At 38.5% G+C, this 25,310-nt stretch overlaps 1 long non-coding RNA gene across 1 annotated transcript; it reads left to right on the top strand.

The window, feature by feature from the left end:
* The first annotated feature begins 20,777 nt into the window (after positions 1 to 20,777).
* On the top strand, positions 20,778 to 23,837 carry LOC148044908 (uncharacterized). The gene is made up of 3 exons (XR_015697133.1): positions 20,778 to 20,896; positions 22,851 to 22,974; positions 23,578 to 23,837. It is a non-coding gene; the product is annotated as an uncharacterized LOC148044908 (long non-coding RNA).
* The last annotated feature ends 1,473 nt before the right edge of the window (positions 23,838 to 25,310 follow it).

Genomic DNA, 25,310 nt, shown 5'->3' with positions numbered 1-25,310 from the left:
TACTGCTTAGTAAGGGCTGTGCAAAAAAAGCTGCTATGATGTGTCAACAAGTTTTAGCCAGGGGCAATTTTATTTCAATTGTCTGGAAATCTGTAACTTGTCTTTTGTTGCATTGGAAAACTGGAAGACTTTAGAATACAAATGGCAACTGTCAGGATGAAGTCTCCTCCTACCTCCCCTCTTTAATTTTAGTATATAAAAGGTAAGCAGATCAGGGAGGAGGATAAATGCTCTTGCAGATTGAACGCACCTCTGAGAAGTATTTGGGCTGAGCCTCCTGCTAATATGATGCATTTCTTAATCACACTACCATTTCCTTGTATATCCCAATAGCAGAGTTTGCCAATTGCACAGTGGCAGATAGGACAGCACAGCAGAGGATCATTGCCCAGAGGATCATTGGTTGCCCTCTCTCCTCTTTGGAAGAACTTTATAGCTCCCACTGCCTTAAGAAAGTTCAAAACATTCTTAAAGATCCATCTCATCCTGGGCACCCTTTTTTTGAACTATTGTCATCTGGCAGACGGTACAGGATAATGAAAACAAGGACAACTAGGCTGAAAAACAGATTCTATCCCAGAGCAGTAACTATATTGAATTCTACTTTATAGTGAAATATTAAAGCAATATCAGGGTTTTCAATTCAATTGTTCAGAATGTGAAGGATGTGTGTTTTGTTTTTATAGTTTTCTTAAGTATGATATACACTGAGGATGGCATTTAATTTCATTGTACGAAGTGCAATGACAATAAAGTAAAGTTAAACTTCAAGATTGATCTTCAACAGGATGGCTCAAAGTAGAATTATCAACACGATTACCCTGAGGTAGTGCAGATGGAACATTTTTACATGCAGATTGAAAATATTTTTTTTAGATGACGCTAGGAATCAACCCATTTGGTGAATCTGACTCACTAAATGCTAATCAATGAAGAATACAGTAACTCTGCTTTACATGTTTTTGATTTATCTATCTATCTATCATCTATCTATCTATCTATCTATCTATCTATCTATCTATCATCTATCTATCTATCTATCTATCTATCTATCTATCTATCTATCTATCTATCTATCATCTATCCATCCATCCATTCATCCAGTAGAAAATCAAGGGTCTGTATTGCAGATGGGTATCCATTTAATATTAAGTTTGTCCAGAAGCCAGAAAGGTTTGTTTCAAGAGATGAGCCAAACATTTGGTGCTACTGTAGTAGCAAAACTGGACCAATTGGTTGGAAAGAAACAAAGCAAATATGGAGATTTTCCAATTTAGAGATGATTAGAAAGAGCAATATCATGCAACCCCAGGAAAAGAAATAGTTGGCTTAAAGAGTTCTAAACATTTCTGGACTCGTATGTTCTCTGAAGCACCACCTGTGGAAGAAATTAGAAAGGTTGCATAGCTCTAACATTTTACAAATGTAGCATTTTTCTAATTTTTTTCATATCTGTGCCAATTTAGTACTTTTGAAACATTTTGTATCTATATTTTCATACAATTATATTGGCTAGATAGCAGTATTTATTTTATTATTTAATATGATAGCAAGGGATAATTTTATCTTTGTAACAGATATCTTGCTTGTATTGTAGCTTTCCATAATCATTTTATCATTGTTGTGTGCCATTTAGCTGAATTGCTATGCATAAACTAACTTACAATATGTTAATTGCCAAAATCCCGATGGTAAAAAGTTTTATTTAAGCTAACTGCTTTTTTTGTCTATATTATTTATTCATTCATGCACTTTTAGAGGCCACCCAGCTCCTTAGCAACAACAACAACAACAACAAAGCATAATACTTCCATAGCTTGTTCCATAATTTGCAGGGATCCAGTTGAGGGAAGCCGTATAAAGAAGGGATTAAAGTTCACGTTAAAGATGCACAATCTGAGACCTCACATGAGTGCATGGGGTTTTCCCAAAAAAAACCAGAGCCTTTCCAAACATTTCCATAGATCTGCAATTTTTTTTAAAAAAAGATTCAACTGAAAGGATGAGAAAGTACATAACAAATGATCATATTGATGGTAATTGATGGTAATTTCATGAATTACCGCTGCACTTACATTGTAAATGGGACACGGTGGCTCAGTGGCTAAGACGCTGAGTTTGTTGATCAGAAGAGTCAGCAGTTCAGTGGTTCGAATCTCTAGTGCTACGTAATGGAGTGAGCTCCCATTACTTGTCCCAGCTTCTGCCAACCTAGCAGTTCAAAAGCACATAAAAATGCAAGTAGAAAAATAGGAACTACTTTGGTGGGAAGGTACCAGCGTTCCATGCACTTTCGGCATTTAGTCATGCCAGCCACATGACCACAGAGACGTCTTTGGACAGCGCTGGCTCTTTGGCTTTGAAATGGAGATGAGCACTGCCCCCTAGAGTTGGGAACAACTAGCATGCATGTGCGAGGGGAACTTTTACCTTTACCTTACATTGTAAAGTTCATACTGTAAATTAAATATATTAAATTCAATCAAGTTTAATTTCTATCCCAGTCTAGTCTTTGTTATCCTTGGACTTACTTGCTGATCCAGTAGGCCACCAAGAGGCCATGTACAGCCCTCAGTCCTCCACTCCCCCAAACAAACTATGCACCCTTTGAGTCAGTTTTGATTCATGATGATTGTCTGGACTAAACCCTGCAGTTTTCTTGGCAAGGTTTTTTTTCCCAAAGTGAAATTGCTATTGTCCCTTGCCTAGGACTAAGAGATAGTAATGGGCCCAAGGTCACCCATCTGGGTTTGCGCCTAAGGTGGAATTTGAATTCACACTCTCCCACTTTCTAGTCTGGTACCTTTAACAATGACACCAAACTGACTCTGAAGGTATGGTTGCTGACATTTAGGCTGCTATTGTCCTTATGCAATCACAATGTTTTATGTATTTCAAATTGTTCTGGCTGATTTGTTTTGGTAACCTTTCCTTTGTTTACAACAGCATATATATGAAAGGTTGAACTATGAGCTGGAGAAGACTCCTGCAAGTCCCTTGGACTGCAAGATGATCAAACTGGTCAGTCCTAGAGGAGATCAAACCTGACTGCTGTTTAGAAGGCCAGATCCTGAAGATGAAACTCAAATACCTAATGAGAAGGAAGAACTCACCGGAGAAGAGCCTAATGCTTTGAAAGATTGAGAGCAAAAGAAGAAGGAAATGACAGAGAATAAGGTGGCTGGATGGAGTCATTGAAGCAGTAGGCCTGAGCTTAAATGAACTCCAGAGGATGGTAGAGGACAGGAAAGCATGGACGAATGTTGTCCATGGGGTCACGATGGGTTGGACATGACTTTGTAACTAACAACAACAATCTATATTAAAAGTAGAATTTGAAGGCTCTAGTCCAATATACCCTTCCCAATTAGAATCCTTTTACTGGACTCAGTAGGCTGTATTTTTCAAACATACATACCTGGGATTTATTGCATTTTTTGTCACTTGAACTCAATTCTTCTTCTTTTCTCTAATATTATAGTTAACTACCTTTGGGAAAGATATGTCTTCGCTGTTCGATCGGGTAAATGAGGCACACAAAAGCTTCAGTAACAACAGCTCTTTATTGCAAGTCAAGTAAACATCCGGCTGGGGAATGGTCAGACAGCATCCCCTTTTAAAGGGATCTGTCAGACCTCTTGACCAATGGGATTCAACCTCTGTTCCCGCCGGAACAGAGGACCTTGGTGGAAATCTCTGTCAGCGGCGTGGGGGGGGGGATATCTAACTCTCTCAGTCCTCCCTCTTCCTCACAGCTTAGATTTAGCTACCATGGATTAAAAAGATCCTTATAGCAAAGTCATGTTATTTTAGCTAAATTTAGTGAAGGCATGTGTTATTTTAGCTAGAGATAATTTGGAGGAAGGGCTTATAAACATTCTCAAGTCACCTTAACCATCAGCAAGAATGATCTTCAACGTATTACTGGGGATAAAGATGATTTTACATATCAGATAAAATTGTTTCTTTTTTTCCCAAACTGCAACTGTGCAAGTTTAAAACAAGGCAGTGTCATATAGCTTAGAATTATTTTGCAATTTTCATAACAATGTTATTTCAAGACTTTCTCAACTGTCTTGTATCATAACTATTGCTCCAATGATCAGTTTTGCATTTCTCAAAACACCACCAAGTTTATTATTGCATAAGCTAATCCTCTCAACAGTTTAACTGGCAATTAAAATTTGCTTAATCAAGAAGGGATAAAATATGCCTGCCAAGTTAATTTCTTTGAAAAGGTCACAACTTAATGCCATGTTATTTACCTTGCCCGACCTGATTAAGCAAAGCATTCTTCCTTTTTTTCAAAACTTGTGTATCACCTGCCTGATGAAGCAATTCAATTACAACTGCTGACATTTTAATTAAAACACAGTAACAGGATCCTGCTGTAGTGTCAGGGGAACTACGCCTCTTACAAGCACGGCATACAGGACTCAATTCAGAAAACAAAATAAAAATTCAGTGAAAGAAATTATACCGGGCATTTTAATTCCTCATCACTTTTTTTTCCAGCTGTCCTTCCTCTTACAGAATGTATTAGAGGCTGTGTCCACATGACACAGTGGCTTGCTTAGACAATACACTTCACTGGGCCAGGGAAGGTTAGTTTTTCAAACACAAAAACTTGCATCCCCTTCTTTATCCCCTGTCAAACTGGCAGCCCGTGGGCCGAATATGTCACACATAAGCCATGGCCACCCCGGCTCCACAAAGGCAAAACACACCGTCATATGTCGAGATACAACATGTGATGCAATCGAGTTTGACACCCCTGCCCTACAGGACTAAATTCTAACTGAAGGAATTAATTGTAAGTCCAACTTACCTGAACCTCGTGGGAATGAGTTAAATCTTCCAGTTGAATTGCACTGTGCAAATGATTTAATAGCGAATAAAATGTCCACCCCCTCCCCTTCCAAAACATGTAGCCCCCAAAGAAATGAGGAAATGACCAGAATGGGTGGAATGGAGCAGCTCCTTCCAAATCTGCAGATTTCCCCTTGATTTTTGAGTTGATTTTAAACACAGGGGAGCCACTAAGTAGTCAGTCACATTTAGTCTAGTAGAGCGAGTAGTTCATCTGGATTGTAGTATAGTAGTTTAATCTGCTGTGAAAAATTATTTATTTATTGGATTGGACAACCATTTGTCTGAAATGGCATAGGGTTTCCTGTCTGAGCAGGGGGTTAGACTAGAAGACCTCCAAAGTCCCTTCCAACTCCATAATTCTGTTATTTATTTATTATGTATTATTTATTTATTATTTATATATTTATTTATGTTTGTATGTATGTATCTATATCTATCTATCTATCTATCTATCTATCTATCTATCTATCTATCTATCTTTCTATCTTTCTATCTTTCTATCTATCTATCTATCATCTATCTCGATCTATCATCCATCATCCATCATCCATCATCCATCATCCATCATCCATCATCCATCATCCATCATCCATCATCCATCATCCATCATCCATCATCCATCATCCATCATCCATCATCCATCATCCATCATCCATCATCCATCATCCACCATCCACCATCCACCATCCACCATCCACCATCCACCATCCACCATCCATCCATCCATCCATCCATCCATCCATCCATCCATCCATCCATCCATCCATCCATCCATCTATCTATCTATCTATCTATCTATCTATCTATCTATCTATCTATCTATCTATCTAAACCTCTTACCTGCTCATCTCCCTCATAGGTGCAAGGAATGAGATTGGATAACTACTTTCAGTTAACTACTGGTAAATATATTGTATCCCCAAAAGCTACTCAATGAAGAATGAAGTAGAATGAATAACAACATCTACATTGTTTAGAGTAGGGTGGGGGAAAGCGCCATTTCTGTTTGTCCACATTACTGCATTAAACACTCATTTGCAAATGAGGGAGAAATCCTGGCTCCTTTTTTCTGTTTATCATATTAATTGATAGCAGAATATGATTCATTACATTCAGGCATTTGTGTCAGTTTATCATTCAGTACCATCCTGTGACTCTGTAGGTATAATATAAAATCCTGGATTTATATGATTTTATAGCCTGATTGATAAAAGAATTAAATTGCAACTCAAGTTAAAGTCCCTGCATGATTGTATACTTACTTACCCATGTCACGTACAGTAAAGATGTACAAAATGCATGTATACAACATGCTACAAATGGTTAATGACAGGGGTGGGATTCAGCCGGTTTGGACTGGTTCAAATGAACCGGTTTGCTCAGACAATCAGGTGGGCCCACCCGCCCCTGCACTTTACTTACCTATATCCTTTCAGCTGATATGTGCGGCACTTCAGCTGTGTTACTCCCCAGAAGTAACATGGAAGGTAAGTTTTGTTAAATCTGTGCATGCATGCACAGCATGCGTCAAGCATGCATGCACGAAGCACACAATCACTGAACCAACTGTTAAACTGGCAGGATCCCACCACTGGTTAATGATAACCTTAGCTAAGCTTTTTGTGCCTTATGTTATGGTGCAAACCTAACTTACTTGATTAGGTGTTCTGCAAACCCAGAAAATTCAGTACTGTAAGCAAGTTAAATATGTTGTATGAATCAGTTAATGTCTGTGAAAGGGTCGTTCGACCCCCAAAGGTGTCCCGACCCACAGGTTGAGAACCACTGGTCTAGTGGGTAATGCACCAGGAGAACATGAGTTCTAGACCTGCTTTAGGCACAAAAGCCAACTGTATGACTTTGAGTCGGTCACACTCTCTCAACCCAACTCATCTCACAAGAAGAAGAATTAATATTACAGTATGTTAAACTCCTTGAGTTATTTATCAAAACAATACTAGATTAAAAAAAACCTAAAGTCTAAAAAAAATAGCAATTTATTGGGCAGCAATACTTTTTTTTTGTGCATAATATTTTATTTCCGTTTCATGCTATACAATCACATGTTTACTGTGCATAACCAGGGCATATAACATTGAGTAATAACCACAACCCTCACTTATATAGAAAGTGTCCCCTACAATACAAACCAAATATACCACCTTAGTGACCCACCATACACCCTCTTTCAACCCCCTCCAACTTTCATTCTCCCTTCTCACATACCCCTCACGTACCCCTCTACGCCTACTTCCCCTCCCCCTCTATCTAACCCTAACCCTATCACTCCCTCTCTTAATCCATTCCCTCCCTTCCTTCTCCTCCTCCTCTCTCTCACTCTCTCCACCCTCCTTCTTCTTTCACTCAGCTCCTCCCTTCGGTATACTTCTATTACCTTCCAATATATTCGGTTTGTTCTGTTTTAACACTAACATTAAAAAGCCACAGTATACAAGTGCAATCATGTACCTTAAAGTTTAACACATATTATGTTTCCCCCCTCCCCCCCTCCCCCTAGATCCCCACCTCCCTTCCCTCTATTGGGCAGCAATACTGAAGTAGTTTGTTACTGTTTTTTTTTCTTCTAAGACGTTTTTTAACATTCCTGTTCAGCCTAAAACTATGTGATTCAATGCTCTCCCATTTAAGGAAAAGATAATTGGACTGTGCTTATCTTTTTGAGATACCCAGGATCAGTTAGGTGCTGCCTTTTGGCAGGGCAAATTAAGGAGAGCTGCAAGATAATGACAGCAACAAAGCAACCAAGTAATTCTTTAATTGCTCAGTTCCAGCCTGGATGATTTAAGCAATTTTCCTCCACTCTCCCTGCCAAGATGTGCTGTAACCTCTTTTAAATCAAAGGAAGCCTGGGTGGAGCTATTTATCATGTACAGACAGGTGTGAGAATTGCAATATTTAGATGGTATTATTTGACCCTGAAGCAAGTAGAAAAATAGGAACCACCTTTGGTGGGGAAGTAATTTGACGTTTAATCATGCTGGCCACATGACCATAGAGACGTCTTTCGACAGCGCTGGCTCTTCGGCTTTGAAACAGAGATGAGCACTGCCCCCTAGAGTCGGGAATGACCAGCACATATGTGCAAGGGGAACCTTTTCCTTTACCTTTATTTGATCCTGAAAAGAGGATAGCTGGGGTCTGAAAGTGCAGCTTCCATAAACCACTGTTTCTTTGTTTCTTTGTTTCTTTGTTTGATTGATTGTTTTCCTTTTGGGGGAAAGGATAGCGGCAGATGGGAGGAGTGGTGCGGTGATCTAAAGGTAAAGCTCTCACCTCACAGTCAAAAGACTGTGAAAAAATATTTTGATAATAACCTGGGTAAAAGGCAGAGGTGAAATGCTACTGGTAGTTAAAAAAATGCTACCATCCGCTTGAACTGGTATTAAAAAATGCTTTAAAAAGTTTTTTAAAAAAGAAGTTCTAACGATTGTCTGTGAGGTTCCTGCTTGTTGCAGGGGCCACATTGTGTATGAGTCAGTTGTGCAGCCACGCCCACCTGGCCATATCACTACCAAGCCACACCCACATGGTCACATGACCACCAAGCTGTACCCACCCAGTCACATGACCACCAAACCGTACCCACCAAGCCACACCCACAGAACTGGTAGGGAAAATTTTTGAATTTCACCACTGGTAAAAGGACAAATTTAATGACTGTTTTGGATGCTAATAAAGTGGTCATGAGTGGCTATTTTACACAATCATGAGTGGCTATTTTACAATCATGAGTGGATATTTTACAATCATCTAAAGGACAAACCCAGGAAAAGATGCAAAAGATATTGGATGAAATAAAAAGAAAGAAAGAAAATGAATTGCAAAAGGCACCAATGGATTCTAAAATCCTACATCAAATTAAACTGTTAGGCCAACAATTGTTTATGTTAGAAGTTCAAGAAATAGAAACTAATATGAATTTGTGGGGAAAAAACATTTTGAGTTTGAAAATAAACCAGAAAGTTGACTGGCATATAAATTAAGAAAGGAAAGAGAAAAGGGAATTATTGAGAAAATCCATGAAGGTGACAATGTGATAACAGACTATTATCTTATTAAAAAGTCATTTCACAATTTTTATTCCAAACTCTCTAACCATAGCATGAGCTTGTTCTGGTAACAGCTTTTTTTATATAATGTCCTTGGGATATTGCCTTTATCTCATTGTCTAATTTACTGCTTATTATGTAATGTAATGTAATGTAATGTAATGTAATGTAATGTAATGTAATGTAATGTAATGTAATGTAATGTAATGTAATGTAATGTAATGTAAGTGCTTTGGTCACATATGGAGAATAAATGAATGAGGATCAAATCCCAAAGCAAGTACCACATGGAAAAGTGACTAGGCAGAGAGGAAGGGGAAAACAAACATAATTCAGGTTGGATGGAATTGATGAAAATCTTAAAAAGAGAGGTCGAGGAAAAATGAGTGCAAAAATGAAAAGAGAATGCATGATGTGCTGTTTGGTCAAGAAGCAACAGTGAAAACTGGACATGGAACCACTGATTGGTTCAAAATTGGGAAAGGAGTCTGACAAGGCTGTATACTGTCGTCCTGCTTATTTAACTTATATACAGAGCACATCATGGGAAAGGCAGGGCTAGATGAATCAAAAGTTGGAATTAAGGTTGCCAGGAGAAATGTCAACAACCTCAGATATGCAAATGATACCACTCTAATGGCAGAAAATGAAAAGGAACTAAAGAGCCTCTTGATGTGGGTGAAGAAGGAGAGTGCAAAAGTTGGCTTGAAACTCAACATTAAGAAAATTAAGATCATGGCATCCAGCCCTCTCAATTCCTGGCAAATAGATGGGGAAGAAATGGAGATTTTATTTTCCTGGGATCCAAGAATACCACAGATAGGGGCTGCAGCCAAGAAATTAAAAGACACTTGCTCCTAGGGAGAAAAGCTATGGCAAATCTAGACAGCATACTAAAAAGCAGAGACATCACCCTGCCAACAAAAATGTATATAGTCAAGGCTATGGTTTTCCCAGTTGCAATGTATGGTTGTGAAAGTTGGACCATAAGGAAGGCTGAGCGTCAAACAATTGAGGCCCTTGAACTATGGTGCTGGAGAAGACTCCTGCGAGTCCCTTGGACTGCAAGGTGATCAAACCAGTCAGTGCTATAGGAGATCAACCCTGACTGCTATTTAGAAGGCCAGATCCTGAAGATGAAACTCAAATACTTTGGCCACCTAATGAGAAGGAAGGACTCACTGGAGAAGAGCCTAATGCTGGGAAAGATTGAGGGCAAAAGAAGAATGGAATGCCAGAGAATGAGGTGGCTAGATGGAGTCACCGAAGCAATAGGCGTGAGCTTAAATGGACTCCAGAGGATGGTAGAGGACAGGAAGCATGAAGGATTGTCCATGGGGTCACGATAGGTGGGACACGACTTTGCAACTAACAACAATTTATTTATATATATATATAGTGAATAGATCCTTTATTTGTTTATTACAATTTGTATATTTAATTTAATAACTAGTGTTATCTAATATGTAATTAACAGTTTGTTTGCTGTAACATGTGTTACAGCATTTTTCTCAACTCATTTCTCATACTCTACCACCTCCCACCACCACCAAAAACTTTTTAAAAAATCTTGGGAATTGGACCACATCTAATTAAATTGGAACATATTTTCCTCTGGGACCCTTTTGTTGTTTCAAAAACAAGCATTTGATTGACAAATTGCAGAAAAAGGTTTGCAGTGGCAATTGGTTCATTCTTCTTCAACTGGCATGTATCATAATTTCCCAAGAATGCTATAAATTGGGGGGGGGGGGTGGCAGCATTTGCATTAAAACACTGAGCGACTGTCCTATCTGTAGGTCCCTTGGAAACCTTTGTAGACTCTGACTTTCTACCTGAAGTCATGAAGATTTTTCATTTCATTTCATTTCTGTTTGTGCTCTTTCTGGTTTCTACAGGTAATGAATAAGGGAGGGAGAGAACTTTGGGACTTGTTCCATTCATAGGAACTCCTTCTGCTTTGACCCTTAAATGAAAGCATCTTCCAGATCAGGGACAGGGTCTCCAGCCTTTGCTGCATCCTTGGGAACATCCTGACTTGGTAGCAATGCAAGCAAACATTAAGGAACATGGAAAAGAGGGAACAACATATGGCAGGAGAATGGGGTCTCATAAGCCAGTTCTAGGTTGGTTTTTTTTTTTTTGGTTTGTCAGGCATGTATAAGAAAACAAGTATAAGTATGAATATAACATATAAACATATAAGTATAAGCAGGTACAAGTATAAACATAAGAAATGAGTACAGCTAAATGGAGACAGTAGGACAGGGACGCTAGGCACACTGGTGTGTTTATGCATGCCTCTTTACAGACCTCTTACGAATGGGGCGGGGTCCACGCTAGACAGTTTGGGGGTTTGAGGCAGGGGTGGGTTCCTGCAGTCACTACTGCCTGTTTGCTCATGGGTGCGCTGTGTATACGCAGTGCAATAAAAATTGCTCTGTGCATGCGCAGAAGCAACAAAACAAGATGGCAGCACCTATGGCGCCACCCAGAGGACCAGTTTGCAGGCATGGCAGGCCTGGGTTGCTGCCAGTTCCAGTGAGCCAGCCAGACTGTCAAACCACTACTGGTTCAGCCGAACTGATCCAAATCAGTAGGAAGCCACCACTGGTTTGAGGGTGTAACAACAGAGTCAGGTAGTGCATTCCAGGCATTGACCACTCTGTTGCTGAAGTCGTATTTTCTGCAATCAAGTTTGGAGCAGTTTACCTTGAGTTTGTCTTATTGTTTTCCCGTGTACTATTGCGGTTGAAGCTGAAGTAGTCGTTGACAGGTCATTGTAACAGACAACTTTGTGTGCTATGCTCAGGTCAGACTATAGGTGATGTAGTTCTAGATTGTCCAGGTTCAAAATTTCAAGCCGAGTGGCATAAGGTATTCTATTGCGAGCAAAGGAGTGGTTACTTTTACTGAAGCTGGGATGGGGTGGGGAAGATGATGGTTTTTTTAAAAATACTTTTAAACAGGGAAAATGGCTAAAGTTTGTTAGGATAGAGGCTGTGACATCACAGTAGATGACAAGGTCTTTAACCTGTTGCCTCCTCTCCTCTAATGAACTCCTCTGGAATGAGGTCTCCATACATTCTGTTTTTTCTAAAGAAACCTCAGATGCCTTGTGCACTCCTTGATAGAGAATATCCTTCTGCCTTTGAGGCTTAGCAAATCACAAAAGGAAAGTGAAATGGTCATTCACTAGCAACCCCTTGGCCAAAAGCCAACTGAGTGTCACCTGCTCATGAGCCTCTCCTAGGTTGATATTTATTACAATTCTCTTTCTGTCTAAATTACTGCATAAGAATTATGTTTCTCTCTATCTTCATACCAGTGATTGGGAGAACTGTGCGGAAAATTATCCCAACAAAAGGAACCAGGTGTCCAGGCAGCAAACTGTTTTTCCACCACAAAACTAACCACAGTACAAAGCAACCCTCAGTTGCAAATTGCTGATTCTTTGTGGCAGACCACAGGTATCCATGATGAAGAAATAGTCACACATTGAAGACACACAAATTTTGGGGTTAGCAATAGCAACAGGACTTAGACTTATATACCACTTCAGAGTGCTTTTACAGCCCTCTCTAAGCAATTTACAGAGTCAGCAAATTGCCCCCAACAATCTGGGTCCTGATTTTACCCACCTCAGAAGGATGGAAGGCTGAATCAACCTTCAGCCACTCAGAATTGAACTCCTGGAGTGAGCAGTGAGAAAGCCTGCAATACTGCACCACCACAGTTACAAAGGATTTCCACACAAGTGAAGCTTCCATGGCACAACTGGTGCGGCTTTTTGGCTCCAATAACCTGAAATGAAAACTGAACTTGAAATTATTTATTTTTCCTCTTAAAATGAGTCTATTTGCAACCACTCTCAACCTGGAACTCTCACTCTCCATCTTCCACATGTTAATACAATAAACACATACTTCTTAAACTTGGATTTTCCAAACCTATCAGCCCACCAAGATTATTTTATAGGGAATGGTTCCAATGTATGAAAATTAAACGTCCCCTTAGATCCTTGATTAAGATCAAAACACTTGGCATAGTTGGGACTGAAATGTTTATACCAAGAAAACTAACATTCAAATATACTGTACATTATTTTGGAGGACAGTGTTTGCATACATTTGATGTTTTAGCAAAGATCTCACAAAATGTACATGGAATGTATTCTATAAACATACTCATAGAATGATAGAATGTGAAACTTGTGATTGGCACATCAATGGGAGTAATAAGTAAAGGTCTACCAGTAGAAACGAATTTACCTTCATTCAGCTCCTGATTCTGAGGCATGAAATAGTTTTCCAAATTTTCTCGAGTTGTGGAACTTTTATGGGAAGGTAAACCAGGAAGACTGTTTTGAGAAGAGAAAAGCTGGTTTACTCTCATATGCCACAGACAGCGTGGAGAGGAATCAAAGCAGGCCTTCTGTTCATAGTTCACTCACCATCTTTGGATATATCTTCCCTAGATGGGCTTTGTTGGACAATGGCTATGCTTCTGGAGATTGGCCAGAGATCCAATCCGATATTAGATATAGTTTTTCTGCTCAACCCAATATGAAAGTGTGGTCATCATCAGGCCTGGCCTTGAGGAGAAGGAGGTGCAGCTGGCACATTGTTCCAGGACCCATGGACCTCAAATGGGGCCCATGAAGGGGAAATGCTTTTTAAAATTTTTAGAAGACTAAATTTTTAAAAAGAAAAACAATATTGGATATATACTTCATACTCTATACTTTGTGTGTATAGCAAAAGCACCTTGCAGCCTTGTTTGACAAAACCTTTACTAATCTGTAACTCAGTGAACAGTTAATTATGTAATTTATTGAATTTTAATTTCATTACTGATTTAGTTAAGTTTGCAAGTTTAGTTTCATTTCATTTATGAACGTATTTTATATTTCATTTCAGTTTATGAATGGCTATGAAATGTCATCTTAAAAATCTGGGGCTCAAAAATGTAAGGAAAAACAGAAACATGATGAGATTAATAAAAAGGGGTGACACTTTTTCAATTTGGCGTTAAATGAAAAACAAGCAAAACTAACCAAAATGTCTTCTTTTTAATATATTTGCAAGTATGTTTGAATGTAATTAATAAATGAAAGTATGACATTATTTTTTAAAAAGAATTTTATTTTTTATTTTTGAATAAACACAAACAGGCAAAACACAAGAAAAAAATCCCCACAAAACCATCTTCCATTACAAATTGTAGAAAGTGTGTCGATTGGTTACAAAAACTTCCATGCATCCCTTCCATAGTCATCACCTACAATTCATATCAAATCATATATTTCAAATCAAATATATTTATCATCATATCTCAACCTTCATTTGACTATAATTGTTTTTACGTCCTTTTATATAAAATATTCCAGATTTAAAGCAAAACCACATAATGGCATTCCATTAGCTCTTCCCAATATTATCCAGTAACATTACAGCTTTATAACATGTTCTAAATAAAAAATTATTATATTTAATAACAGAGTTTCTAAACCTCCTTTCGTAGTCACCATTTGCAATTTATATCAAATTTCCTCTTATCAAACCAATACATATATACGCATTATTATAATTATCAATCAATTATTTAACTTTATCCATTATCACTTCATTTTATACATAATGCTCTAAATTTAACTAAATTTGACTTAATTTTTTATTATAAGCTTTCATTACATCAACCTGTGTCTTTCCAGTAATAGTGCAGTCTTATGTCTCTTGCCATTTGTGGCATTAGTATTCTGGTTATTTCCTTAGTAAGTTTTATATTCTCTTCGCAACTTATTGCTTATTGCATATCTTGTATAAGCTCAAAACCCTCTGTCTGCTTCTTCGATCAGCTTATCTTTGATTATCATTAGTGCTTCTGACAAAATTTCTCTCCTTAGTTCCATCAATTCTTCTCTCTTTTCTTCTTCTATAGTTTGAAATCTGGGGTAGAGCTCCAGTTCCATCTATCTCCCCTTTCCATATTCCACTCTTTCCATTTCCAACCACGTTCAGTTCATTGTCAGTATCAACATTTTTCTTGTCTCTTTGTTTATTTTTTCCTTCAGTTTTTAGAACTCTGACCTCCACTTTCTTCATTTGATGAACATCCTCAATTTTTCCATCACATTTTACTGTTCTACAATCTATGTTCTTCAATCTCTTCTCAATTTTCTCTGTTACTTCTAATAATTTTTGAATTTTAAACAATCTTTTGCAATGTTAAGGTTTCTTTTTCATGTTGTGTCATTCTTCCAACACTGTAAACACTGCCACTCTGGCAATCAAAACTTTTTATTAAATTTAAAGCAAGTTCATTTATAATCTATCAAGACAAGGCTTTGTTTTCACTCCACTCCAGCTGCCAATAAAGCTCCCAAAAAGCACCTGTATAAACAACCCATGCTCTTCTCACTATCACTCTCTGTAAACAAGCTGAGGAACCTTGAAATGCAAAGTCGAATGATCAAAGAGAAAAAATAATAGACAATATTTCCAAGCCTTCCAAGCCTCCAGCCTCCAAGTGGCAGTGTTACTTTCTTTCCCTCTCTTATTACAGCCCTCTTTGTATTCCTTTTATATATTCTTTATATACCAGGCTTAAAGAAAACAAAATTCTTAAATGGAGCAAAAAAACCCCACCAATCATCCAATCTAGCACTATAAAAATAAGGAAAATTTTTTAAATCCATAGGTATAAAAAAAGAATATAAAAAGTAGTAGGAGAAAAACTAATCCGTTCAATTTAAAGAATAGGAAACATTTGCAAAAGTTCCATCCATGAAAGAAAATTTAAACAAAAGGATAACACACTATCTAATGTAGCTTAATATTGCTGCTTGTTCTCTTCTGTTTTCAAATTTAATATAGCTTTAATTTTTTGGGGGGGGTAGTCTCTTTCATAATAATAATATTTCCTCACCAGATAGACACACTTTCTCTTTCCGTTTTCCTCCCGTTCCAGAGCTGTCCCAACTTCAGCAGCTTCAATGGCTGCGCTTCTGTCGCCGGCAAAAAGAAATTCTCCTGGATCAATCAGGGACTTTGCAGTGTCCCTGAGATCGGCAGGACATACTCTTCCCTGTCATCATCTCTTTGGGACAGTTTAGGTACAAAAGAACCCTCCAGCGGTAAAAGTATCGACTGTGATCTTGGAGCTCCAAGATCGCATGTCGTGTTGTTGCGATGTCAGCTCCTCCTCTCGAAAGTATAACATTATTGATATATGCGTCCATGTGTAGGTGAGGGGGCTGAGGTCTGTTCTAGCACTTAATAATCCTCTTGGCGGCCTTGATCATCATTATACTAGAAAAGAAATGCTTGGATCTCAGCCTTAAAGCTTCTGAAGCTAGTCTTAAAAATTAAATTCATGTCACAAACATAAGGTTTCTCTTCTTTGACTTTCAACTAATTCTTTTAAATGGCTTGTATCCCTCAGTTCACAATTGCCAAGAGAATATCCTATTGCAGCTAGCTCACCATCTATTTTTTGAAACATCTGAGAGGTCTTCTTGTTTGAGAGCCTGAATCCTGCCTTTTCCTTGCCAGTATAGAATACTGCCATGTCTCCAAACTGCCTTGGCCTGCAGTCAGGGGTGGATTTCAATTTTTTTTACTACCGGTTTGATGGGTGTGGCTAGATGAGGGGGCATTTGACTGAGTGGACATGGCCAACTTGACACCACTCATGCACATTCAGTCACATGACCCCCCCTCACCAAGCCCCTCACCAAGCCCCACCAAAATGGTCATCTCCAGCCTTGCCGGAGCTAAGGGAGCGCCTGCAAACTACCCAATAAGAAAAAAAAAGTTTCTGCCCTCCCTGGTCCCCCGGAACACTTTGCATGCTTCAACAAAAAACCCCTGTTTTTTGCCAATTTCCCCCCCTCAAAATGGGGACATTTTTCTCTTCCTCCAGTCCTGCTGAAGCCTGCAGAGTGCTTCTGGAGTCTGGGGGAAGGAAAAAACTCTCAGTTTTTGCAAAAATACAGCCCATCTCTGAACCCTCTCTGGGACTGGCATGCATACACCATTAAAAAAAAAGGGGGGGGTATATTTTTTCAATGATTGTTCTGTGCACCTGCAGAACAGAAAATAAAGACACCCAGGATAGAATCAGTATGGTTACATATCTGGCCAAGTTACTACCTATTTGGCCCAACCAGTCCAAACCAGTAGGAACCCACTTATGCCTGCAGTTAAAGAAAAACCGTCTGTTTTGCAAATATTTCTGTGAGTTCTTGCATCTACAAACAAAATAAATAAATCATTCTTGCTATTTTCAGCATGCAAAATAAAAAAGTTGTGGCTAATAAGTATTTATAAGTACAGCCCTGGAGGCAACAGAGTAGAACCACTTCCAAGAAGGGCAACCAGGATGATCCACTAAGTTGCATGAAAACTGAAGGAAGGACCTGGGCATGTTTAGCTTTGAGAAGTTGTGATAAGGTGGGAGGCCTTTTCAAGGAACTGAAGGGGTGCCACACAAAGGAAAATCAAACTGTTTTCTGTCTTACCTCAGAGTGGAGGACGTTGAGTAATAAATTTCAGTTAAAGGAGTTGTTGCAAATTTTGGTTGTAGGTTAGGAAAAATGTTCTTAAAAAAAGAGAAGTTCAACTGAATGGCAATATGGAAACAATTTCATAATTGAAAGATATTCATTCTTTAAAGAAGTAAGAAAAATAATAAAACTGTTTGATATTTCTTTAGAAACAAACTTAGGAATGGAGGGAAAAGAAATGTATTTACAGAAGAAATGATAGTCATCTGCTTCCACCAGAAGATGGCACCAAACATTTCTTTAGCTAGGCACTATGAAGACTTGGTTTGTTGCTTAAGTTAATTAAATTAATTGGAACATAACTTTCTCCGTGACCATTTTGTTGCTTCAACATTGGCAACTTGCAGGAGGACCTTTGCAGTAGCAATAGATTTCTATCCTCTTTTGCTTCAACTGCCACTCTCTCAAAAGTTCCCAAGAATGCTATAGATCGGGGACAGCAGCTTTCAGGTGAAAGCCCCGGCAGTCCAGCGTATTGGAAAGGTACCAGATCATGGTGGATATTATTTAAAAGCAATGCAAAAGCCCATACTCACAAACTCACTCACCATACTATTCCCTTTCAGAGTAGGCAATGTCTCACAAAGCACAAAAAGAAACTATAAGCCTAAGAAATTAAAGACAGGCAAAGAAGCACTGTTTATATGTTTCTCTCCCTATGTACTGTATGTTTATATTTCTTCTGACATCCAATTATCTCTTCTAGAAGCACATTATTGTACAAATCCATATCACAAAGGTTAATTTCTTGGAAGAGACTACATAATACTTAGAGTTTTGTACCAACGTTTGAACCCCTTGCCTTTTGTTCAACCATTATGAACTCTTTAAAAACATTCTACCGAGCTATGCAAAATCATCTATTTGCCTTAGTTTATTGATAAAATACATTATAAATCATTATCTCATATCCACCACCAAATATGAATACCTTGGCACACACACACACAGAATAAAATAGAGAGAGGAGTAATATTTTTATTGCAATCACTGACCAGCAAATTAAACAGCTACCTAAGTATCAACAAGCAGAATGCAGTGAGAACAATGGCGTGAATAGGGAAAAGATGCAACATATCCAAAGAGACCAACATGCCTAAAATCCAAAAAGATGCTAAAACATCTAGATGAAAAAGTTTACTAAGAGGCAAGTGAATACAGATATCAGAAAACTAAAAATCAAACCTAAGGGGGAATAGAAAAAAATACTGCATTAATTAATTAATTAAAATATTTTTGGCACAGAAATTGAGACGTCAGCAGAACACACTGGCTGTTTTTTATTTTTGACTTTTTGTATTAAGAATCCATTTTCACAAATAAATATTGAAAAAATGGCACAACTTTCAATATGCTTCATGTAAAAATTCATATTCTCTGTGAGCCTTTATGTATACATCTTCTAGTGATATATTTTTGTTCATTGGTCCATTTGAGGGGAAATCTGCTGGTAGGTCCTCTTCATTTGTGTTTATTGAGATTTTGGGGGGCTGTTGAAGTGGAAAAGACCCCCAAACACACAAAATTTCTCTTATTTCTTGGAACCAATTTGCAGCTTCCTGAGGAAAACACTTACCTCCCATAGACCGATCAGATCGCATAGACTAGGCCTCCTCCGGATCCCATCTGCCAGCCAATGTCGGCTGGCGACTCCCCGGGGGAGAGCCTTCTCTGTTGCAGCTCCAGCCCTCTGGAACGAGCTCCCGGTCGAGATCCGGACCCTTACTATTTTCCTGGCCTTCCGCAAAGCCACTAAGATCTGGCTAATCCGGCAGGCTGGGGGGCTGTTGAAATAGCCAGCTCCATGGTAACTATGAATGTTGTGTATTTTAAATTGTTGTTTTCTATTTGTCTATTTATCCCCTTCCTTTGTTTATTGTAAGCCGCTCGGAGTCCTTGGGAGTGGGCGGCATACAAGACCAATAAAATACAAATACAAATAGAAAATGTATTTATATAAGAAATAATAGTTATCTGTTTCCACCAGAAGACGGCACCAAACATTTCTTTAGCTAGACACTAAGAAGACTTGGTTTGTTGCTTAAGTTAATTAAATTAATTGGAACATAACTTTCTGTGTGACCATTTTGTTGCTTCAACATTGGCAACTTGCAGGAGGAACTTTGCAGTAGCAATAGATTTCTATCCTCTTTTGCTTCAACTGCCACTCTCTCAAAAGTTCCCAAGAATGTTATAAATCGGGGACAGCAGCTTTCAGGTGAAAGCCCCAACAGTCCAGCGTATTGGAAAGGTACCAGATGATGGTGGATATTATTTAAAAACAATGCAAAAGCCCATACTCACAAACTCACTTCCCCTTCAGAGTAAGCATGAATAGGGAAAAGATGCAGCATATCCAAAGAGACCAAAATGTCTAAAATCCAAAAAGATGCTAAAACATCTAGATGAAATAGTTTACTAAGAGATATCAGAAAACTAAAAATCAAACCTAAGGGGGAATAGAAAAAAATACTGCATTAATTAATTAAAATATTTTAATTAATGGCACAGAAATTGAGACGTCAGCATGGCTATTTTTTATTTTTGACCTTTTGTATTCAGAATCCATTTTCACTAATAAATATTTCAAAAATGGCACAACTTTCAATATGTTTCATGTAAAAATTCATATTCTCTGTGAACCTTTACGTATACATCTTCTAGTGATATATTTTTGTGCACTGGTTCATTTGAGGGGAAATCTGCTGGTAGGTCCTCTTCATTTGTGTTTATTGAGATTTTGGGGGGCTGTTGAAGTGGAAAAGACCCCCAAACACACAAAATTTCTCTTAGATCTTGGAACCAATTTGCAGCTTCCTGAGGAAAACACTTATATGCAAATACTTGGGTGAAGAAACCTTGCAAACAAAACTTCTTAGTGCATACAGTATGTATATTGTGAATGGGTTTTTAAAGTTAAATGTCTATTCTTATCTGGTGAAAAGCTTCTTTGTTCTCACATGGGTCATAAAACATCTAGCATTTTTATACAGATATTTCTCCCATCGCATGATTTCTGCCTAAATTGTGTTTTGTGGACTAACAACTTTGTCCACGCTAACAAAAATCTTAGTTTAACTAAACTGAAATGTACTTTTCCTTATTACCGTTTTGTTGCATCAAAAAGAATCCTTAGATTGGCAAACAACAGGAAGAATTTTACAATGGCAATAGGTTTCTACCCTACTTTGGTTCAACTGTCACTGTGTCACAACTTCCCAAGAATGCTATAAATTGGGGACTGCAACTTTCCTGTGAAAACACTGCAAGAATATCCTGTCTTTGGGTCCGTTGGAAAGCTAACTGCTAACTGTCCCTCCTAACTCAACCATGAAGATCCTTCATTTCTTTCTGGCTGGTCTCTCTGTGTTCCTTCTGATTTCTGCAGGTAAGGAATAAGAAGGCAAGGAGGCAGGGAAAGAGAAAAGGAAGAAAGAAAGGAGGGAAGGAAGTAAGGATGGATGGATGGATGGATGGAAGGAAGGAAGGAATGAAGGAAGGAAGGAAGGAAAGAAACCTCTGTCTTTTAGAGCTGCCCAGTCAGAACAAAAATCAAGAGAGTGAAATGATCTATGTACAATTAGCAACACCTTAGCCGCAAACTGAGTGGGTGCCACCTTCTAATGGTCCTCTGCTAGATTAATATTTATTTTATTTCTCTCTCTAAATTACTATATAAAATTCTGTTATACTCTGAAACTCTCTATCTTCCTATCAGTGACTGGGAGACAATTATGAGTCTTCTTTTGGAGAGAGAGAGAGATTTCCTCTTTGATTTGGGTAGGGGATTGCTATGCGCAATGGCCAGCCTGTCTTAGTCTATAAATTTGGGGCTTCCACATAAGTAAAGCTTCCATGGCACAAAAGGCTTGGCGTTTTGGTTCCCTGGCGTTTTGGTAACCTGGAATGAAAACTGGAATCAAAATTATTTTTCTTTTCAAGATGAACATGTTTGTAACAACTCTCAACCTGGAATATTCACCTTCCACATATTTTTTGATATAGCAAACTTGTCTTAGCTTTACAAAACTTGAATATTTCAAATCATTCCTCTAAGTGTAAGAGTCTTCTCTTCCAAATCTCACAAACATGAAGGCAAATAAGAAAATATCTTCCTCTCCCATTATAGATGAGGGAAGCTGTCAAAGACATGTAGGGAGTTGTACATGACCTGTTAGAAAATATCAGAAAAATCTATATCCCACCCTGGTTTCCTCATGTTCGTATAGGGTTGGGCCAATAATTCCCACCAAAAAACCCCCAAAACCCCCAGAATAAGAACTCTGGAATTTTGGGTAGTTTAACATATTTGAAGGGCACTCAGGCTTGGCTTCCTGATGAGTTCTTCAACAGTTAAGGCTGTTTCCCAGAGAACATTGGAGTTGTTTTGTTTAACACAGAGTCATTAGCCATTTCTCGGGGAGACTCTAGCTATGGATTTTCTACATTAAGCAGAGGGTTGAACTACGTAAATAGCTCTTCAGATCCCTCCAATTTGATTCCATAAAATCCTTTCTGTTACAGAATAACAAAGTTGGAAGGGACCTTGGAGGACTTTTGGGACAATCCCCTGCTCAAGCAAGAGACCCAATACCATCTCAGAAAAACCAGTGCCCAATCTCTTCATAAAACTTCCAATGTTGAAGCATCTACAATTTCTGGAGACAAATTGTTCCACTGATTAATTGTTCTAACTGTCGGAGCATTTCTCCTTAGATCTAGGTTGCTTCTCTCCTTGATTAGTTTCCATCCATTGTTTCTTGCCTTCAGGTGCTTTGGAGACTAGGTTGACCCCCTCCCCCTCTTTCTAACACAAACAATGCCATCCTTAAAGAAAAGGCAGTTTGTCCGCTGACTTTGGCAATACTAACATTTGTGCATGGTTTTAAAAAATCTTCATTTCACCTCAAGCAAAGTGACTAGGCTCAATGACCACAAAATGTTGAACATACATTTTGAGAAGAGGAAAGAAAATGGGGGGAAGGGGAGAAAGAGGAATTGCATGAAGCATTTGGGGGAGGGCAGGGTGCCTGGAGTGTAAGTACTGCATCTTGCAACATTCTGTCTTTCAGTGTGTCTGTCCTGACACCCCACCCCCCTCCACTCAGGGTTGCAGACCATAGGCAGCTCTTCACGTCCCATTGGCAGCCTCTAAAATCCTCATTCATTACAGGAGGGAATGACATTTTCTTATTTGCTTTTTTATTTATGCAATTTGTTTACATCTTCCAATATTCTGCAAATGTCCTTTTCCAAGTCTCATTGGTGGCACTTCAGATTCTAAGGCATGCTAATTAACAGCAATGAATCCTTTTTAAACATGTCTCTACATTTCTGTGCAGGATATGCCTCCAAGAAACCAAAAACTAGGAGGGAGTGCATCCAAGCAAATGGTCGTTGCCAATTCAGATGCAGATTTCCATGGCGGGCGCATGGAAGATGTGGCCGCCAGCGATGTTGCATCAGGTAATTTTGTTTCATCATTTGACAGATTCCACCTGTTGCCAGGGGGTGATTTTTTTTTTAGAAAAAGATTTACCATCAAACTCAACTTACTTTCTTCAGCTCCTGATTCTGAGCAAGGCAAAGGTTTTCCAAATTTTCAGGAGTTTTGGAACTCTTACAGGTTTCTTCTAAGGTAAATCAGGATAGCTGCTTTGGAAAGAGAAAATCTGGTTTATTCTCATATTCCACAGGCTGTGTAGAGAGAGGAATCAAACCAGGCTTTCTGTTCACAGTTCAATCTCAGTCTCTGGCTTGCCTTCCCCAGATAGAAGCTTCCAAGTGCCGCCCACATTCCTGGCTTAATACAACAATGACTTTAATTCTGGAGATTGGACACAGAGCTCAGTTGAAATAGACAGCATGTGTGGTGATAAAAGAAAAAGTGTGTTCCCATTAAATATATTTTTCCTGCTCAACCCAGCTTGAAAATGTGGTCATCATAAAAGTAGCAACCACAACCATAAAACAATTGAAGCTAGCCTTTAAAGCTCAATCATGTCATGAACTTAGGGTTTCTCTTGTTTGACTTTCAGCTTATTGTTTTAATTTGCTTGTATCCCTCAGTGGACAAAACCCAATAGAAAATCCTATTGCAGACAACTCACCATTTATCTTTTGAAACACCGGAGAAGTCTTCTTGTTTGAGAGCCTGAATTCTGCCTTTTCCCTGCCAGCACAGAATACTGCCCTGCCTCCAAACTGTCTTGGCCAGCAGCTGAAGATTCCCTGCTTTGCAAATATTTTTATGATTTCTTGCATTTAATTTCAAAATAAATAATTCTTGCTATTTGCAGCATTCCAAATGAAATGTTGTCATTAATCTGTATTTATAAGCCCCGCCCTGGAGCCAAAAGTGTAGAAGCGATTCCAAGAAGGGCAATGAGATTGATCAACTAAGTTGATCGTGAAAAGGGATCATGCATGAAAAGGTATGGAAAGACCTGGGCATGTTAGGCTTTGAGAAGATGTGGGAGGATGGGAGCGCTCTTCAGGGAACTGAAGGGGTGCCACACAAAAGGAAATCAAGCCATCTTCTGTCTCACCTCAGAGTGTAAGACATTGATTAATACATTTTAGTGAAAGGGGGCAAATGTTGGCTTTAGTTTAGGAAAAAGTTCAACCAAATGGCAATATGGAAACAATTTCATAATTTACAGATATACATTCCTTAAAGAAGTAAGAAAAATCATTAAACTGTTTAGTATTTCTTCAGAAACAAAATTAGGAATGGAGGAAAAAGAAAAGTATTTACATAACAAATAATAATTATCTGTTTCAACCAGAAGAGGGCATCAAACATTTCTTTAGCTAGACACTATGAAGTCTTGGTTTGTTGCTTAACTTCCTGAAATCATATGGGGGCAGGGCAATGAGGCAATTTGAATGGCATTATCACATCATCCAATTGATCAAGTATTGTTGGCTGCTTGTCAAAGCATCCAGCATGTTGGAAGGACTCCAGCTCATGCAGGCTTGGTGAATATTACCTAAAACAATGCAAAAGTACACACTCCCAAACTTACTTACCAGACTATTTCCATTCAGAGAGAGCAATGGCCCACAAAGCACAGAAAAGTAGTAAGTCCAAGAAGTGAAAGAAAGGAAAGGAAACACACTGCACACATTTCTGTCCCTATAAACCATTTTTGACTGCACCATGTCCATCCCCACCCCATGTCATAAGTTCCCTTGTGTTGTTTACACTTATTCCTCCTGTTTCTCCTTTTAAGGTTTTCATGAATTCCATCCAACTAGATCTATCCTTTTATTCCCCTTCTTGTCTTCCTATTCATTCTTTAATAAGTTACTTGCTTTGGGATTCAGTCCTCATTCATTCATTCTCCCTAAGTGACCAAACCAACCATCAGAAGCTAATTAATTAATAAAATATGTTGGTACAAACTTTTGAGGTGTTAGCAGGACATTCATATTATTTTTTTATTTTGGACTGATTGCACTGCATATTAAAATCCATTGTCACCAATAAAACCTGAAGAAAAAACAGGCAGCCTTCAATATCTTTCACTAAAAGTTCATATTCTCTGTGAACCTTTTTCTATACCTCTTCTAATGGTGTATATTTGTTCATTTGTTTTATCTGTGGAGATATCTGCTAGCAGGCCAGCTTCATTTAGGAGAATTGTTTGATTGTTCAGTATATACATATACATACCCATACCCATATACAGCCGGTCTGTTTGTCCTCCTCCTGGTTATTGCAGGTAAGGGATTAAAAAGAAAAGCGGGGAACAAAGGAAGGAAATTTCTGGGTTTGACCTTCAGCCATGCATAAGAAC

The sequence above is a fragment of the Thamnophis sirtalis genome, unplaced genomic scaffold (assembly GCF_051295495.1).
Source record: "Thamnophis sirtalis isolate CommonGarterSnake01/CBP01778 unplaced genomic scaffold, rThaSir2_p1.2 scaffold_6, whole genome shotgun sequence".
Lineage (NCBI taxonomy): Eukaryota > Metazoa > Chordata > Lepidosauria > Squamata > Natricidae > Thamnophis > Thamnophis sirtalis.
Note: the sequence above shows the minus strand (reverse complement) of the source record. Positions and strands in the feature narration are given on the sequence as shown.